Source organism: Dipteris shenzhenensis, unplaced genomic scaffold (genome assembly GCF_047967505.1).
Source record: "Dipteris shenzhenensis isolate YYH24624 ecotype China unplaced genomic scaffold, Dip_SZ_1.0 scaf0588, whole genome shotgun sequence".
NCBI classification, from domain to species: Eukaryota; Viridiplantae; Streptophyta; class Polypodiopsida; order Gleicheniales; family Dipteridaceae; genus Dipteris; species Dipteris shenzhenensis.
In genome coordinates, this window is record NW_028239894.1 from 14113 (window position 1) to 21168 (window position 7056).

The window sequence follows — 7056 nt, forward strand, 5'->3', positions numbered from 1 at the left end:
ACCATTGTGTGGCCTTTAAGTGACCTTCAACTACTTGCACTTGTGCTTCTAAGACTACAACATACTCCTGTAGTCGTTTCATCCTCACATTCTGACCTCGCAGTGCCTCATTCTCACTTCGTAGTTGAAGAACTTCAGTCTCTAGTGCCATTACTTGCGAGGGATCAATCCCCACAGAACACTGCATCACTAGACGTACTAGGAGCTGTGCATAAAACTAGAGCTGCACATGCATTGGTTGCAGGCACCACAAGGTTAATCCAGTCGAGGGTGTCATAGAGACTAGCACAACTCTTTGCTATCCCCACTCCTGTTGAACATTGATCACAAATATTATTGATCCATGTGATGAAAGTCTCGTGGCTACTTCTCCTTATAAGAACTTCTCTACTTGCTCTGATTCTGCATCTTATACTAACCTTTCAACTAGTTCCAAGCCTCACTGGCTTTGGAGATATGCTAAATAAATGTCAACATAGACTTACTTCTACTAGTAACAATAATTTATAGTGCATCTATGTTTCTATGTGTCCTAGTACATTGAAGAGTTACACCAGGAGTGATCATGTTGTTGGGGTGGCTTGGGTTTGGTGTTGTGACTAGTTTTGGATCCAATCCTAGAACAATATCAGAGAGCTCGTATGCATCCAAAATGGCACTGGCCTTGCACATTCAAAGTTTGTAATTGGTCCCATCAAGCTTGCCTTTGGTGAAGGTAGGTCGATGACCTTGCATGATTTACACTTGGGTCATTGGGGATCTTGGGGCTACTTGATTGTCCGTAGTCATCAATCCAAATGTCTTCAACTGTTATAGAAATACCATCGAACTAGCACCAAATGTCTTGGGGTTACTTGACTATCCATAGTCATCACTCCAAATGTCTTGAATTGCTACAAAAGCTCATTAAACTTGCACCAAACATTGCTACTTAGAGCACCTGAGCTCCAATACCATGAAAGATAATGGTACACTATGGAAGGTAATAACAAAATGTAAGTACACAAAATAATAAAGAGAATAACAAATTTTGAGATATGAAAATTATTGATACAATTGATGGTTATTGAGCTATCCACCTGTGCGCTCTTAAGAGATAGCTTAGATGATGGTCTGGATAGATGCTAGACAGAGGATTGTGAGCACTGATGGTTGTAGATAACTTAAGACAACGTGAGTGGCTAGTATCTAATGTGCCATGTAAATCAATTAGACTGACAACAAATGTAGATCAATCAAAATGACCATGGATGTTTTAGAAGTCATATAGTTGATGAGCTGACTATAAGCTCACTATAAGTCATATGGAGATCATACAAGCGAGCTGATTGTAGATGATATAGAGGTTGACCATCCAGAATAAGACCTTTGAAGAACCCTTAGGCCCTCAACTGTGGGGTCTATTGATCTCTTGGGGGCTAACGGCCCCCAAGTCAGGAGTCCTCAAGGCTGGTATCAATGATGTCGCCGACCTTGCTTGACTTCTCCATTTCTTCGATGTTAGATTTCTCTTAGAATTAATCCATTGTGAGGAATAGGCTTGAAGATACACTATAATGTTCAAGTTATACCACGGTTAGGAGTAGCTTGAAGCTATGCTATAATGTTAAGATAGCCATACTACAAAGTAGGCAGAGAGCGACCAAGAGAGATCTGGCAAAAGTTGAAGAAGTATAGGAGGGCTGAATTGTAGGAGAGGATGCTGAGAAAGAGAACGACGTAGAGAAGTGGTAGACTGAAGAATAGAGGAGGGCGTGAATTGTGGGAGAGGATGCTGGGAAAGTATCGTGATCTTGGGGGAATGGAGTAATGGAAATCTGGCCGAGAGGCAGGCAAGATGAGATCCTTACCTCCTTCAATGCTTGGTGCACTTCGCTCATCTTAGGATGAGTTGGCCTATCAATCGTGCAAACCCAAATCACCCAAAACAGGTTCAAACTCGACATTTAGCAGAACAGTGGCTGCCTTCACATCTCTGTGCAATACGAATTCTCCCAATCCTTCATTCAAATACTCCAAAGCAGCTACCCCAAAGAGGTTGTTCAATCTGGTCTCGCTTGTCAGAGTTTCTTCTGAATTTTTACAGAAGAGATGCTTGTCTAGGCTGCCACCACTGGCCAAGTAATCGTATATTGGTCAAGAGCGCTCTCTCTTTCTCATGGCACCATCCTCGTAACTGTAGAAGGTCGTGATGTCAAATGCTACTGATGATTCTTATCTCGGAAGGCAATGCTGCTTTCTTTCCCGAACCCTCGTTTAGTGTCTTCATGGCCACTGTGGATTTGTTAAGGTCACGCGTAATACCTTTGTTCACCCATTAGGTTCTTATGGCTCAAGGATTGGGAACTCGCAATAGCTGTAGCGACAAATCCATGTTATGGTCATCTCTTTCATGACTAGATGGTACCGTCCTGTAGTACCAAAGCACTGAGGCCATCGCAATGCAAGCTGAGAAAAACAAGCCCAGGCCCAAGCCCACTAGAGTGAGGCCATTGTTCCTTTTTGAAGGTGTCTCATAAGTTGTTGGCCTTGGAGCCATATTCAATGGAAATGAAGCTTTAGATGGTGCTGGAGTCGGACTAAGAAAATTCCAAGAGTAGAGAGCATACCCTTCATACGATGCACTCGTTGAGGCTGAAAATCCAACATACATATATTTCTAGAAGATGCTTGACAGATCGTAAGAGGTGACTAAAATTGCATCCACAGGACACTCCTTCGAGCTGCTATTTGTCATCCAAACTTGGATCAACTCCCGGGGAGCATCGTAATCAATCCAAATGGTGAACATACAATTGCTGCAACCAGAGAAACAAGAAGGTGAGAATTAGGCATGCATGGGTGCCAAGTAACTGCAAGAGGACTAAAGAAGGCTCAATCTAAACCTGTTCCATGGATGCCACTACGTGCAGATGACTCCAGTCACAACCAATCCTATGAGTGCCACTTGTCAACACACCCGAATTCAAAGGAGCAACCTAATATGAGGCTCTGCAATGATTCCAAGATTATTCTGAGAGTGCTCTCAACGGAAGCAAGAACGGAAGAAGGAGAGAGAGAGACAGAGAGCCACACAAGTTTGGTGGGTGCAGAACCGCCCTAATCTTCTTTTTCATTCATTTATATATGTGTTTGAGTATTGTACATAACGGGGGTTAAGGCACAATGACCTTTAACCCCACAACCTCCCACTTAAAGGACAATGTGCCTTTAAGGGAGAACAACCAGTGAGCATACTATCCAATGCCCATCAATACACGACAATACTCAAACCGCTGACTAGGTAGACTCTTCGTCAGCATATCTGCAGGGTTATCATCTGTATGAACCTTGACAAGCTCTATGCGCTTGTCCTCAAGTACCTCCCTGATGAAATGGTACCTGACCTCAATGTGTTTGGTCTTTGCATGAAAGACCGGATTCCATGCTAGCTGAATAGCACTCATGGAATCACTATGCAATGTCGGTACACCTGTATGAATCCCCAAATCTCCCACTAGCCGATCAAGCCATATAGCCTCCTTGCAACCCTCTGTGGCTGCAACATACTCAACCTCTATGGTAGACAAAGCAACACACTTCTGTGCACGAGACATCCACGACACTGCACCACCTGCAAAGGTGAACACATAACCAGAAGTGGATCTCCTACTATCCACATGCCCTGCATAGTCTGAATCTGTGTACCCAAGTACACGCATGTCTCCTTTACCAAAGCAAATGCACATCTCCTTGGTACCCTTCATGTACCTCATGATGCACTTAACTGCCTCCCAATGCCTCTTTCCTGGATTAGCCATATACCGGCTAACAACTCCCACTGCAAATGCAATGTCTGGTCTAGTAGCTATCATAGCATACATAAGACTCCCAACTGCTGATGCATAAGGAACCTTGGCCATCATGGCCCTTTCCTCATCTGATTTGGGACTATCTGTATGACTCAGTTTCACATATGGAGGCAATGGAGTACTCACTGCCTTCCCCCCCTCCATATTGAAATGCTGTAATACTTTTGTAACATACTCTTCTTGTGAAAGCCAAAGGAGTTTCCTACTCCGATCACGCGTGATGCGCATACCAAGAATATGACCTGCAAGTCCCAAATCCTTCATATCAAAGGCCTCATGCAACTTGGCCTTTAATGCATCTAGCTCATAAGTATTCTTGCTAGCCAATAGCATATCATCCACATATAGTGCCAAGATTATCAGGCTATTATCCTTAGCCCTTTTAGTGTAGAGGCAGTGATCAATTTCACTCCTTCTAAAACCTTGGGACCGAATGAAAGCATCAAACTTCTGATACCATTCTCTAGGTGCTTGCTTAAGACCATAGAGACTCTTCTTCAGTTTGCAAACTAAATGCTCTTTGCCCTTTTCTTCAAAGCCTTCCGACTGCACCATGTAAATTTCCTCATGCAAATCCCCATGCAAGAAAGCTGTCTTGACATCCATTTGCATAAGCTCCATATCCTCTGATGCCACTAGTCCAAGCATGCATCTAAGTATGGTCATCTTCACAACCGGAGAGAATATCTCATCAAAGTCCACACCCTTCTCTTGCTTGAACCCTTTAGCAACCAAACGGGCCTTGTACCTAGGCACATCATCACGTGTGACCTTCATTTTGTAGACCCATTTACATGGCAATGCTTTCTTTCCATGTGGCAAAGAAACCAAGTCCCAAGTCTTATTCTTCATAAGTGAACTCATCTCTGATTGCATAGCATACTCCCACTTGCGTTGATCCTCACGCATCATAGCCTCTCTGTAGCAAGAAGGCTCCCCGCAATCAGTAAGCATCACATAGTCTACCCCTAGAACAAACCTATTAGGCGGTCTAGACACTCTAGATGATCTTCTCAAGGGCATTTCAGCTTGCTGTCTGACTTGCATATCAGCCACATTTGGCTCATCATCTCCACCAATAGATGATCCATCATCTACCCTTGATTGTATACCTGTGGGAGTACTTGGTGGTACCATTTCTTGCACATTTGGTGCATGGACAGCTTGCTGTCTATCAACATAGGCAGGTGGATTCACATCCTGGAAAGTGATTCTCCTCATTTCCACATCCCTCATGGGTGCCTTATGCATCTTCTTCTCATTGAAGACCACATCATGGTTGCGTATGATCTTCTTTGCTTCTGGATCCCAGAGACGATAGCCCATCTCTCCACTTTCACCATAACCTAGAAAGATGCATTTCCTAGACTTAGGATCTAGCTTCTTTCGAAGCTCTTTTGGCACATGTGCATATGCCTCACACCCAAATATACGCAAATGAGAGTAAGAGGGCTTCTTTCCACTCCATGCCTCTTCAGGAATACCACCATCCAAACTCTTATTAGGTGATCTATTGATCACATGCACTGCAGTCTTCATTGCCTCAGCCCAAAAACCACCAGAAAGACTTGCATTGGAAAGCATGCATTGCAACCTTTCTTGAATGGTACGGTTCATCTTTTCTGCAACTGGATTTTGCTCTGGAGTACGAGGGGATGTAAGCTCCCTCTTAATCCCACGAGTATCACAGAAATGTTGAAAGTCATGAGAGAGATACTCTCCACCATTGTCAGTCCGTAGGCATTTAAGCGTTCTACCTGACTGATTCTCAGCCATTTCTGAAATACCTGGAACACATCACTCTTCCGAGCTATAGCATAAGCCCACACTTTCCTAGTTGCATCATCAATGAATGTCACATAGTATTCAGCCCCGCCTAATGACCCTGTAGGCATGGGACCACATACGTCTGAATGCACCAAATCAAGCATTTCAACTTCTTTTTTTACCCTTCTTTTATGGGCTGATTTAGTCTGCTTCCCATAGAGACAATGCTCACAAAATTCAAAATCAGAGAAACTCAAATGCGGTACATAACCCAAACGGCATAAGAGTTTCATTCCATTCTGGCTCATGTGCCCCAACCTGCAATGCCACAAAGAAGTGCTTGGCTGCTCGGTTATTGCAACAACATGATCAAATACCCCTGATACATGTAAGGGATACAAAGTCCCACACTTGGCACCCCTGGCCAAAAGCATAGAGCCCTTTTGAATTTTCCAACTTTGAAAGCCAAAAGTGGTGTGAAAACCAGCATCATCTAGCTGACCCACTGAAATAAGACTCTTGGTCAGCTTAGGCACATGTCTCACATGTTTCAAAACAAATGCAGACCCATTTGCAAAAGAAAACTTTATGTCACCTGCTCCCACTATGTCACATGCATAGTCATTTCCAAGATGCACACAACCTGTCTTTCCACTGTCATAAGTGGAGAACCATTCCCTATGGGGAGTAACATGGAATGAAGCACCAGAATCCAAAATCCAATCCTGGGAATATGCATCATCTGAAGTGGTAAGCAACTCTGCAGATAAACTAGACATGAAGAGAACATCATTGTCACTATCACGTGTGACTGCATTGATCTCCTCGATCTTCACTTTTCCTTTGTCCTCCCTTGGACTCTCTTCCTTTTGATTTGCACCCCAATTTGCATTCTTTTTCTTATCCTTTTGCTCTCTTTTCAGCTTGTAGCAATCGTTTTTCATATGGCCCTTCTTGCCACAATGGTAACACTCAATGTTCTGTGCCTTGAATTTGCTACGAGACTTCCCTCTTTCTTGGGACTTCCCCCTAAACTGTGATCTGCCCCTTTGCACATTTAAGGCTGCATCCTGCTTATTGCCATCCATAGACTTCCGTCTAATCTCCTCGGCCAACAAGCTACCCACAACATCATCAAATTTCAGTACTCCACCAGGTGCAGAGTTACTGACAGCTGTACGGAAGGTATCCCATGAGGATGGCAATGAACATAAGAGAAATATTGCCTTAGTCTCCGCATCAAAATTCATTTTCTGAGCCTGAAGCTGGCTGAAATTAATATTGAATTCATTCAAATGAGAAGCAATGGAGACCCCTTCCTTCATCTGCAGCTCAAACAACCTCTTCATGAGGTAAACTTTATTAGAGGCAGTTTCCTTCTCATAAGTGGCACACAGTTTCTTCCACAAATCTTCCGTAGTCTGCTCATTTACTACTG